Source organism: Eucyclogobius newberryi, unplaced genomic scaffold, assembly GCF_026437365.1.
Source record: "Eucyclogobius newberryi isolate DKJ021-1_F unplaced genomic scaffold, fEucNew1.0.hap1 SCAF_11, whole genome shotgun sequence".
Classification (NCBI taxonomy): domain Eukaryota; kingdom Metazoa; phylum Chordata; class Actinopteri; order Gobiiformes; family Gobiidae; genus Eucyclogobius; species Eucyclogobius newberryi.
Window position 1 is genome coordinate 23,685,128 of NW_027315735.1, and position 13,870 is coordinate 23,698,997.

Below are 13,870 nucleotides of genomic sequence, written 5' to 3' on the forward strand. Positions count from 1 at the left end.
CTAATTAAGAAATCAGTTTCCTTTCTAAACTTTGTGCTGTTTTTTAATTAAAATGAGGATGATTTGCAAACCCCATTTGCTCCGATCCCGACAGCGCCGGGAGGAACACACAGACTGACTTTGAGCTCCTAAACTCTGAGGACTCTGACGCTAAACTACAGTAAACATAAACATAAGACTGGAACTGTGCTGTGTCAATGTCATAATTGGATGATTACTATAACATACCTTGTCTTGTACTCAGCAAGAGATTGACCGATCTGTTGTTTTTTTCATGATATTTTTGACTCCAGAGCAGCTGAAATTCTAAATGCTCTGCTATTCTGAGGCTAGAAAATGTTGCTGATATATTGACTCCCCAAATCATATGACGTATAATAACTTTAAATATATGTTACTACAGGGCCTTCTTCTAGAAAAGGATCATAATATAGACAAATCCTTCAATAAGCAGCAGACGTTTGTGCAGTGCCGTCCTCTCATGGGCCCAAGTGCACCAAAGTGTTCAAACAAAGCTCCATGTCTCTCCTTTAGACAGGTTGTTGTACTAAATATCGACCTGCTGGAGCTTCGAGGTCGATATGCGGTCGATATGCAACCGATATATCAGTCTAGTAGTTTTCAGCAGTTGATGAAAGCTTAAAGACACACCACGTAACTTTTCTAGTATGCACGCCACCTGCTTTTTCATAGTTCGGCCTTTACCTTGTCTGTTTTCAGAGATGCGAGCAGTTTATACCACGAGGGCTAGTTACAGGTCACATCTGTGGAGAGGCGAGCGTCCTAGCTTAAAGTATGTATGCAGGTTTTTCTTTCTTTCTTTTTCCTCTCACAAATTATTCAAGTCTTATTCCACGAGCTTCTGAAGTGATTGAAGTGAATGAAGCGAATTTAAAAATCTGAACAATTCATAAAGATAAATTTAGTCCAATATCTATTCAATATTTCTGTAACATTATGTTATCTTTTGTTGTTTGTTGCATTTTTTTAATTAAAGAAAAAAATAATCTATTATTAAAACAATATTTTTTTTAATGTATTTTTGGTTTATTGAATACATTTAAGATTGATAAGTTCAAGGCCTCACTGTGGTACGTTCTAGGGAAATATCTCAGTAGTAATATGAACTACAAGGAGATTTTAAAATAAATCACATAAATATATATTATTTTTTCTTTATAGTCTTTATAGTCATAATCACGCCAATAATCTGCAACATTTCTTAAACAGATCATTTCTCAGCCTAAAACCAGACCTGTCCCTCTTGTCGAATATAAAGTATATTATTTGGAGTAAGACCTCAGGTAGGTGACAGATGATGATGTAATGTTATTCTCCAGCGCTGACATGCTAAGAGACTTTATTTGGCAACCCGAAAGGTGCAAATTGGTGCTGGAAACACAGTACGCACAGGTAGGATTATAATGTGACAGCTCTGGCACCCGGTTGTGTGTGTGGATGTGAGTGATGGCCATTCCTGCGGCCTTTACCGCCCAGTCATCTGTCATGTGTCCGCGCGGGTCTCCAACATGGCCGACACTCCGCCTGACACAACACCAAAAGACACACACACACCAACACATACACGCGGCACACCCATGTTACGCGTAGTGCTCCCTGATTAACGGCGAGGCTTTTTTCACCGGCCAATCCCGTGCCAGGACACAAATCTCGGTCTGCCAGAGAAGCCGAAGGCCGCTGGTCACTATTTATCTCCAATCTAGAGCCTAACTGTCCAGACAGCAGCAGCAACACGCCTCCTCGGGGCTCACCTCGGCCCTGTCTGCTGCGTGAGCGCGTGTGGCTGGCTCATTTGTGGCAGAAAATATCAGGTCGGGAAATGAGGATATTACAATGTTAGGAGACGCCTCGCTTCACCTCAGAGCAGAGACAAAAAGTACTCTGCATCATAGTAACCAGGGATACTGCTTGTTTATGTGGTTGAAAGGTGCGTGTTCACATAACGCAACGATGTGTAACAGTTAAATACAAAAGTCATTGATTTAAACATCATTTGAAAACATCATTGATTTAAACTTGAAAGGACATGTGGACACAAAGTAAGTATTGTATACAAAATGTGCAGTCTCTTCAATTGAAAAAAATATATAAAAATGGGTGGAAATTAAAAATTATCCAACTCATTAAATATCAATAATACATTCAAGAACTAATTGAGGCAATGGGGAACCATATCCTGCCTCCAAAATGTCCAATGGCCGTGATTGACAGGCACATTAACCAATCAGAGAAACCCATGGTGCGCGTGTGTCAAAACAAGCATGATGAGCACAAAGGAGCGTTCTGTCCAATCAAACAGCGAAGCGTTGAAACCTGTAAATCTGGAGTAAAAGAAGTAGATTTAGTTCTGAATGAAGGGATTCGCAATGGGGCTGAACGAGTTTGGAAAAATGTCTAATTACCATTTTTCTGATAAAGGCGATTGCGATTAGATTTGTGTTTAAGGACGTTGAGATTTGAGAGAAGATGGACGTATGAACTCCTAAACATTACAGGGAAAAAACATCAGATCCTTTTTGTAGAGGTCTAAACTATCGCAGGTCTTATACATAAGTAATTGCAGTTGTGATTTGCTAGTGTGACCATTCAAGCTGTGATTTGGATATATTTTGCAGCCCTAATTGGACCAGGATAAACAAACATGTTAAGTAAAAGGTAACACCTATAGCAAACATGATTAACGGTGGATATTGAATCAATTAAAGCCCATACAATATTACAAAGCCTTATCTCTCCCTTTTCAATTAAACTAGGGTGGTATGAGGTGCTCTTGTATCACTGTCTAATTCTCCATTGTACAATTAAGTCATTGTATCCGAGGCATAATAATTATGTTACATCTTTATTAGCAGGCTGCAGCGGCTCACTTAACACTAATAATCCCCGTTTTAACAGCTTTTTGAGTAAAAATAAACTCACACAGAGGTTGGGGGCAGCATGGCGGCTTTAAAAAAAAAACTCCTTTTTGTTCACACAAATTTGAAAAACAACATCTAGCAGAGGATTGGATTTTGTTTTTGTAAAGGCCGCGCTGACAGCTTTGTTGGTGAAACATTTAACAGTGCTGCTGGCAGTTATTTTAAGAAGTCCTGCATTTTACACTCACTCTGTGTTTAATGGCTTTAACATTGTTTCTCTGGTGAAATCTCTGCTAATCCTGCCCTGAACCACAACCCTTTATCCCCACCTCGGCTTTATTATGTTCACCAGCCATTTTTCTAAACTCCTGAGAGCAGTGGATGTCTCTAAATAAAGAAACCTTTGAAATGTATATGCTGGTTCATCTGCGACAAAAAAACAAATGGCCTACGCAACACACTGAGGATTGTGACACGTTGTAATGCACAGTGTGAACATCTCATATGCATATTTACTATTTACAATGTTTAAAATAAGCCTTTGGCACTACAGGCAACGATAAACGACTATTGGAGTTATGAATGTTTATTTATGAAGGGTTTTTTAATACCTTATACGATTTTAAGTTAATTTAAAGGTGCATTATGTAATTTTTCTGTGAAGGGTCTGCCAAAAGGTCTGACTAAGTTGCACCTTTTTTCATAGTTTTGGCCGGGGTGCGACTTATACTCCAGAGCGACTTATATGTGAAATTGTTTGTTATTTTCACACTGACAACCGCAAGAGGGCGCTCTAGGCTATAGTCCCGAACATACGGTATATATGAAACTCAAGATTGATCAATATGAGAATTATATATATTTTTCCACATCACCCAGCCCTAGTCCAAAGTTTAAATAACATCAACAGACATTATTTTGCCAACATTCATATGACACCAGCTCACCGAGAAGTCAATATTTTGTTTTCATTGCTTTGAAAGTATTTGCCGCTAATCGATCGCTAATTCTCTGCCTGTAACGTGCATATTTAATTATGAAATAGCATCACTATAAGGTCTTTTCTGTGTCTTTTTGGATGATTTAAACAGTGGGGGCTTACACTCCTCTGTCACACAATGCAGCGGGGCTTTCTCTCGCACACAGACAGTGGACACGCCCCCTTCTGTGTCTCTCTAGTGCTGAACAGAGAGAGAGAAAAGGGCAGCGCAGCAGGGCTCTTTCATACACTATTTTGACTGATGCACATAACATGCCTTGACACAATAAAAAAAATGTACCACAATAAATTAGATGATGCGTTAAAGCAACAATATCATCATGTTTTTTATTGTACAAAAGAGGTGACTTCAGACTATCAGAAAGTCTCAAGAGTCAATAAGAAAGAGGAGGAGGTCAAAAGGAAAAAGCAGATCATGGTTGACTGGAAATGCCGCACTAAACGAGTGAGATGCCAAAAGCCTGTGGTCTCTCTGTGTGACTGGGGATATGACTGATGGTTATGAGCACAGATCACACGGGGGATTGTGCGCCAAGGAGAAGTGCTCTAACTTTTCCCCAGCATCAGCACATCGCCCGGCTGTGGATGAGGATCCATCCCCCTCTCAGGTGCCCTAACCTGATCTTTCTCTAGGTGAAAACAGGAATTTTCGGCTGCTTGACAATACAGAATTAACTCAAACATGCATGAATCAAGCAAAATACAACTTTAATTCAACTTAAGATGAGGACACACTGTTGCAATAGGGTTAAAAGCTCATGAAGTTGATTAAGCATATCATTAAATCTCCTTTAAAAGATTGTCCATCATCCCTGTTTCAGATACAGTACAGTTATAGAACGAGGAATCATCTTGTTATAATCTAGTCAATCACAAAAAACTGTTGCTTTTACACACATTAATATCATACATACACTTCCAAAATGTTAATTATCTTAATCTTCTAAATAATTAAATTTAGGATTTGATTGTCTACAAATTAAATTGAAATCTCTTCATCAAAGACCTTTAGGAAAGACATTTTCTGTCATCTCTTATTTCATGTGCTTTATGCTTTCTTTCTAAACAACAACTGGATACAGACTGTAAAAATGTTATGAATGGGAGAACAAATAAGTTCTTTTATTTGTGACATTTTATTTAAATGTAATCTATTCAGCGTTTATAACAAAGGTACTTACTTTTAAATCTCTGAAGTGTGACTTTAAGTACAGACAGCCTGAGTGTTAACCGCATGTCGGTCCTAGGCACTTGTGGCTAGTATTATGGCCATTGTTGATTGAGGGAGCACTGAGCTGTTTTTATTCAATTAAAGTTCCCCGGGGGGTGCAGCGGCAAATGAACTGAGCCTAACAAACCCCCAGCACCACACATCACTCTGCTAATCAGCACTCTCAGCTGTGACAGGCTCATTCCCTCTACACGGACACAGGCTGTGCATTATGAGCACATTTGTATGACATCTGTCTCATAGTTCCCATTAAACAAGAGGCAGTGGGGCTTTAAGTGCAGACAGTCACAGCGCCACAGGATGGAATTAAAAGTGCAATGTTTAAGTAATCTGGAGGGGTCAGCCACATCCTCGTCTATAAAAGATGTTATTGCTTTGAATGTTCCACAGTATGGAATTAAACTGATTCATCTTGCATTTTTTTGGACTATGTGTGGACAAGTGTTTTTGTTTCTCAAATATGAAATGAAAACATGCTTTCTCACTGTGAACAGGCGCACCTCTCCACAGATCTCATTTATAAACATGGGATTCATACAGACAAAACCCAAAGCTCCACAGACGTCCTCAAACTCGCTCACGTTTTGTCCATCTGAGCTCGGATCAGCTTCTCTTCTTTTTGATTTTATATAGGTTGTTTTATCATTGTTTCATTGTTTTATGTTGCACCAAATCACCAAAGCAAGTTCCCATGTTTGTGAATTATTATCATTATGCAGTGGCAATAAACCTTTTCTGATTCTTTTGTCTGTGAAAGCCTAGGCACACATTTAGAGTGTGTGGGCCGGACATTTCCTTGTCAAGGTGTTTTTATAGATCACAAACTCAATATTGAAGGTCAAGTACACAACATCTTTGTACGCACGTTTTGTAAATAAAACTGATTGTCCATAAGCCTCTGTTTAACACACCTGCTGGACACTCGAGTACTTGTATTTAAGTTGAATTATATGGACTCGTTCAATGCTGGCACATCCAATTTAAATCTGACCCACTCTTCAGTAACACTGAAAGACAATGCTGGGTCAAAAGTATTTCTATCATTTTGTATCACGTGCATATTATGTAATGAAGTTCAATGGAGAGAGACACTTTTGCATGTTCATCTGCCCACACACTGCGGTCTAGACCGCTGGCGTATAAATCCACAAAGTATACATCAATGATATCTATAATGTGGTTTTTATTGCACTCTTGCAGCGGCGCAAGGGTAAAACACACTTAACCATGAGCCCTAATGACGCTGCTCTGAAGGGTATTATTTAGTAACAGATAACTACACATTACACAGAGTGAACAGTGATGAAAGCCATTCACACGAGAGGCTCCATTAACCACTGAATTGGCTGCTATTACCTCCCTGTACACGCGCCGCACACTGTTAACCTCCACAGTGCTTCAGTTCATAAAGACAAACATTATGGTGCAATTCAAACATGTGTGTCTGACTCTTTTCCGCCTGGTTACCTAAAATCTAAAGAAAATGTGTTGTGAATTAAGAGGGAAGAGACTGAACGCCCACGTGGATCTGGGAGTAGCTGTAATCTCTAAAAACAAATAAAAACATCTGTGTTTTTATAGCGCTGCAAAAACTTTTGAGTGTCTCCAAAGAGCGGTTTATTTAGAAGATTTACTCTTGTCTTAGAATGAATTTTACAGTGCAGCTAAGGACAACCGGACTGGTTTAATTTGATAAAACATTCAATTACATAAACATACAGTTTGAAGCCAAGAAAATAGATTGTACAAGAATTTGATGCTGTCATAATTTCAGATGGAGGGCTATATGATCATATATAAGAAGATTTGACTGTTTTTGGGGAAAAATATCCAAACTTATGATTTACATTACAAATGTAAAACCTTATTATTATTATTTGTTAGAGATCTGCTCCACAAACATGAAACTTTTCTGGTGGAAGGTCTACATGACATGGAGATGTTTTGCCTGGAATGCTTTATTTGGCATTAAATGTATCTAGTCTCAGGGTTAAAGCCAATTCACAGGTCAGATCTGTGGAGGGGAGTCCACTCACAGTAAGAATGTATTTAAAGGCGGAAAATGTAATTCAATAAATGCAAGGAATAGAAGTTTCATACTATGTTGTGGAACATTTCAGGCTCCATGGGACAAGCAGGCAGTGGACCCTCCACAGTTCCATAATCTTTACAAGCAACCTATTAAAAACAATAAAGCGTGATTTGATAAAACTGCTTTGATAAAAATACAGATATATTTGTAATTGTATGTCAGCAAGATTAATTGAAATTAAAAATCAATTAAAATTTGAATAGATGCAATTATCAAATCACAAAAGCTTTTTCCACAAACAACTAAATACCATGTCTTTTCCTGCATAAAAACGGCTAACCTTAAATCTGTGCCAACGTGTTCTGAAATACATGTTATTCTTTTATTTGTTTGTTACTTCATAGGACTATTTCTGTCTTTTTGTAATCGTAATTGCAGTACTCGCCATCATATAATATTTCTCCCAAAACCCCACAGCCCAAGCTCACTGTCTCGATATTGGTTAAAATCGCAGCACTCCTTCTCTCAGTAACTCAAGAACACTAAAATCAGACTTGGTGACACCGCTTCACAAAGAGTGTTTTTCGCGGCGAAGGAAGCGGCTCTGCATCAGCGCCGAGAGCAGCGGCGTGAGCGCAGAGCTGCAGTGACAGTGGTGGGAGGATGTGGTCCTGCCTGAGCCGTCCCAGAGGAGCGAGCCTTACATAACGCAGCACAGTGGCCACCTCCAGGGACCTCTGTTGACACACACCTTCACCTGCTGCCGCTGACGACTTTGCATGTCAGTGCAGCAACGGGAACAAGAAGCCTATGGATAAAACTACTTCACTTCATTCATAATTGAGCACAGGCTGTGGAACAGACTCACTTTTGATTATGGAAACGTCCGTGAGGCTCCACCACAAGATTATACTTACAACATCCAAGCATAAATACTTATTGTTACTTAACATGTTGTACTCTGTGATTAAAGCAAGGTGAATGGAAATCAACAATTGCCTAATGTTTGTGGGTCTGTTTTTCTGTTATGAGCAGTTGGACCAAAGCCTTGTTTTTGACTTTAAGATGGCATTCAATATCAAAGGCAAACAAAGCTTTACAAAAGTAAAGAAGAGGCACACAATATTATTACTTTGGCACACATTAAACAGCCAAATGGAGCGTTTTTATGAAGTGTACGAAATTAACTCTTGAGTTGATGAATTCTGATGACAATGAAATAAATTATGTAGTAGTGCAAGTTCTTTAATCTCCTGTTCGGTTTCGGAGAGTCTTCTATTTGCACTTCAGATGTAAAATAGGGCACATTTTATAAACCAGACCAACATATCTCATTGTGACAAGCAAATGGTATGTGTTATAGTCTCTTTAGGATCCAGAAAATGATTATTAAAATTATACATGATTATTTCAGTAGTCGATGAGTAGAATTATTGTTGCAGCCCTAGATGTTGGCTATTACATTTTATTTCTATCCTTCTTCAATACAACTACATCATGAGTAATAGGGCCCTATCTCCAATTCTTACAGAAGCAGTTCTTCTCCGTCCTGATCTAAGTTATTCTTGTCACTAACATAGCATTTCGACATCTTTGCTACAGTGGACACTGGTTATAGATAGATCTATAAACAGGACGGACACCCCAGCGCTCAGGCATTGACGGATAAAGGTTTAGGCCATTTGTGCTTGAAAAATGTTATTCCTTCCCAAAATATGAGAATCAGCATGATTATAGTGGTTTCCTGGTCCGGCACATACGCGGTGAATGGGTCAGTGAAGCATAGGTGGCCACCGGCTGCAGAGTATAGACCCACCCTGTTATTATCCCTGTAGCGCAAGAGTAAAACCCCGCTCTGCTCTTTTATACTCCAGTGCTGTCAGTCTCAGGAGCAGGTGAAAAATAAAGGAGTGAGGTGAGAGAGAGAGAGAGAGAGAGAGAGAGAGAGAGAGAGAGAGTAGAGGAGGAAGCAGCTGCAGCTCAAAGACTTCCTGTACAAGCGCTGTAATATCCTCTGGAGGGACACCTGGGCCCGCTACCATTCACACAACTCTAACTGGGATCGGTCAGTGTGTGGCCAGGTAGCTATCACCTTGTGGGGACTAACACCTGTACACACACTCACATCATAGGGACCTAAAGGGGACGCACAATGGTAATCCTTTATTCAACAACATTTCAAGTTAAGATAGGGGTTAAAAACAGGTTACGGTTAGGTAATGCTCACTAGGATCGGTCTCAGGAAATTAATGGTAAATCAATGCAATCCCGTAAGACATGCGTGTGTTTATTTCAAACAACATGGCAAAGAAACATGATCTAATATTTAGCAATATTTGTTATGATCAAGAAATGGATTCTGCAGTGTGCAAATGCAGAAAGGGTACTGGGACTAGGGTGATTATCATAATAAGCAGCAGAGGTACAGATAGATACAGATTCATTTTGTACTATAACGAACTACAAACAAACCAAAATATGCAAGGTTTACGTGCACCCATTCCCAGGCACAACATACTAAAACACATTCAGAATTGGAGATCCAAGGCAGATGTGCAGCTCGCTACCACATGTATACATTAGCCTATAATGGTCTGAAGTTTAAGACTTTTTTAGCCTGGAATTTACTGCTGGGCTTTTGTTTTCTTTACTTTGAAAACTGGAGAACCGCTCGCAGCTCTTGGAAAAATGTTTACGAAAGCTATATATGCTCAGGAAATTCCCCTTTTAAACCTCCAAATTTAAAAACTAAAAGCAGCCCAAGGACTCGGCGATATGACAAAAAAAATGCCATCATTGTTTTCCTTGTATTTATCGATAAATATTTACGATTCCAGTATACTTTGTTTTATTTAAAAAATGCTTTCAATATACAGTTTCTCTTTTTAATTAGTGCCATTCAACAAAGAAACAAGTCTACTTTGGTCTTCCAAAGTCTAAACTCTGCTCTGCTTTTAATGGCAGAAGATATAGAACTCTCGATGAGAAAGACCCAAGAATATCATTGACAATTAGAGAGAATTAGAGAGGAATGAATCTCAATCTCACTTAAAAATGTGATTATTTACACAGCCCTACAAAGAACACACTATTCAGAAGTCATTTTGAGAGAATCTTCAGTGCCAAATCCGACTTCAGTTTGATTTATTACATCAAACGTTGTAAATTGATGCCATTTTTCTTCATCCTCAATGATTTGTTTTAGCTGGAAACGCACATTCAGTTGTCTAGTTGTCTAAACCGTTTGCTCCTTTCTCCACGCCGCCTCCTTTGCCCCCCTCGGAGGACCCTTGTGACATCATCAGCATGTTCACTGTAGATGGGGGGCGTCGCAGAGACAAGGACACACACATTAGTGGATGTGGGAGGCAGATGTTAACAGACAGTGACTAGCACCGTTGGCCTCTGTCTGACCCTCTTCTCCTCCTCGCTCCGAGCTTCCAGCCGACCATCGACGTCACAGTCAAAACACTGGTCCAGCTCACACACGAAAGGAGAGGACGGCAGAGAAGGAGCGGCACTTGATGATGGAGGATCCGTGAAAAGGTTTTGCCGTTCAGTTCCGTACGATCCGTACGAGCCAACTTGCGTGAAAGAGACATGATCTAAAGGTGCACTATGTAACTTCTCTAGTGCTCGTCTCGATAGGGATGTTGTTACTTTACTCATTAAACGTATCTATCGTCGCAAAGGCAGGTCAGATCTGTGGACAGGCGACCTTTCTCACAGTAAGAATACATTTTGTTGTTTTTTGTTGTTGTTGTTGCTGCTCTTAATAAAACCCCTGTGATTTAATGAATGCAAGATAGAAACGTTTAATGCGATGCTGCGGTACATTTCAGGCAAAGCAACGTCATCTCCATGGATACGAGCAGGTAGAGGACCAGACACACGAGTTTGCTGTTGCGATCGAGAGGAGAAGCGCCCAAACGAACAAAAACAAACATGGAGACGTCGACAGATATTTGACCATTAATACAGACTATTTTGGTTTATTTAAAAATGTGCACATAGAGACGATTTCTGCATTTGTGGGAGAAAAGGATGTCTGTACTTTTCTCTCAAATAGATTTAACAAAAGTTTGATTTCTCTGCTAGATCCGGCGCTTTGACCAATCAGCTGTAAGTATTTGTTTGGACGTCCCGATCGCTTTCAACGAAAGCCTTTTACAGATAAATGTCTAGAACTCAAATCAGAGGGCTACACATCACACATCAATGTGCAGTGGGCCATGTTAACATAATGCACCTCTAAAGCAGAAAAGCACAAATTAATAATATCAAAGATGTTGGATTGGAATAACACTTTCAGGACATTGTGGTTTAGATTCAGAATGGCACAAAAGATTCACTCCAGAATTAAGAGAGTCTTGTACTTCGGTCACTGATAACCACAACTACAGAGAGCCAGTGCCTTGATGAGATCGCAGAGATGGAAAAAAAAAATCATAATAATAAATCAAACGAATGCGCCAAAACCATAGACAGTTTGCAGTATTCGTGCCAGTCCAGGTACGAGACGAGGCGTTGAGAAAACACCCTGTGGTCATTCATCTGTCTGGGCACGTCTGCGTCCCGGGACACCACGAGACTCTGGCAGCGTCAACAGCACGCGCAGACAGTCCAGGTCCCCGCTGACAGCCCACTCCAGACCCCGCCCTCTGCGTCCGCCGCCGCCGCCGCCACACGCACAAACAAACAGGCTGCCAGAGGAGGAACGGCGAGCCAGAGGAAATGATCACAAGAGACAGACAGGTAAAAAGAGTCCTGTATGGGTGTAGCGCTTGTCCGTCCAAATGAAAAGCAATCCAGCCTTTTTCTATTGCCGCAGCGATTAATTGACAACATTAATAATAAAAGCTTGCTCTCTCCACTTAGGATATTGATTCACACCTCTTCAGCTTATGATGCAAGGAACCGATCAATCTCCGTCCTCCCTCAGAGCTCTCTCTCTATTACCTTTCTAAATATAACTTCTCTACCCTCCTGTTTTAGCCAGGAAATGAGCCTAACATTTAATAAACGAAGAGAGTAGACTTTGCACAGCTTCACGAATGATTGATTGACAATGAATTCATTATTGTCTGTTGGTCATCGATGTATAAAGCTGTGTAAACGTCTCGGGGAACGTAAAGGCATTTGAATGTATTGCAACTGTGATACGACTGAGGCGATGCTTGAAGGTAAAGCCTCGTGTTTACATTATGTAGTGCTTTGGAGGAGCTAAGACGCAAATAAAAGGAACAAAGAAACAGCAAGTGAGCATGCCTACTTGTCTGTCTGTGTCTGTCGGGCTGTCGGCTAGCTTACCATCAAAATCCCCTGCTCTAAAGCCAGACGACCACAGAACTCAAGCCCACGCTGTCCGCACGCACGCGCACACGACCACGCACACGCAGCACACTCGGGCCTGCTCTATCCTACGCTATTGATCCGCGCCCCACTCTTCATTAGAAAGGCACATTCAAAGGAACAAACAGGGAGAGGGCTGACGGCGCCGTATCTGCCTCTGTGCACGTGTGTTCGCAGGTGGAGACGTGTGATCAAGGCACGACACCTATAAGTTTAAGCTGTTTGTTTATACAGTGTACAGTATGTGTTTATTTTTCATAGATTGTTGCTGTGGTGGTATCAGGAACGGTGTTACTCGGATGCGGTCTGTCCTTTCTGGGTGTTCCTATGGAAACTCTGTCTCACTGTATATTATTAGGCATTCTCCAGTGAACTGCTCAGAATAGGAGGATGCACCTCTCATCTGCTGCTATGGACAGACACAAGCTGCACACTATCTACATGTCTCTGGTGAAGTGTTAGGGCCCAAGTCACTTATACAACAACCACTGCTTCTCACTGCATATGTGACAAAAGGTTAAAGATGCACTATGCAACTTTTCTGGTTGAGGGTCCGCCACCTGATCAGTTACTTAGTTTTGCACTTAATCATAATTAGATCCTTATTTTTCCTTATTTTGTTCATTGGTCCATTGACTTCAAAACTGCAGAAGAGTCGTTATAGTGACATTTCACAGTAATAAGCAGCCAATTGTTCTTTACCTGTATTTATATTTTAAAAGTGGCTTTGTGCATTGGAGATTATATGTGGAACATTCCAGGTAAACAAATAACATCTCCATAGAGACAAGCTGCAAATACAAGAATATATACAACAGTTTATGATGAATAAATCTGATGATCAAAGGAGGTGTTTGTGATCAACAGTTCCTTTCATTGTACTTTACCATGGCCATAAATACATAAACTCTGTACAGTAACTGAAACCCGAGAAAGATCATGATGAAAAGCTCTTAGAAACTCTGTTAAAGCAATATTCAGTTACAAAACCAACACAGTATTTTTTAGAGAGCCAAGAAATGTGAAGGTTTTGTGGATACAAGGTTTGTGCCTGACCGTAATATCACACGTGTACTGCGTGTTCCACTGGAGCGCACACCATAATACTCATCTTTTATATTCTTTTATACTTCGTGTTTTGTATGTGCTCATGCTAATCTATTTCTTTAAAGGGGCTCGCCATAGGGTCAAACAGTCTCCAAACAGCACAATGCAACAACAAAAAAGAAGAAAGAAGAGAAAAGCGTGTGCATTTTGCGTGTACCGCTCGCACACGGCACATACAAAACTCAGCTACAGAAGTCTTCGCTGTGTCAGTCCCAAAATATGATCAAGCAAAACACTGCACAAAGAAAACAACTGAATCCATATGAAAA

The 13,870-nt window shown here is 40.3% G+C and overlaps 1 protein-coding gene across 2 annotated transcripts in view; it reads right to left on the reverse strand.

The window, feature by feature from the left end:
• Positions 1–13,870, reverse strand: part of LOC140354275 (A disintegrin and metalloproteinase with thrombospondin motifs 2-like) — a 137,898-nt gene that overhangs the window by 49,390 nt on the left and 74,638 nt on the right. The window lies entirely within an intron of this gene.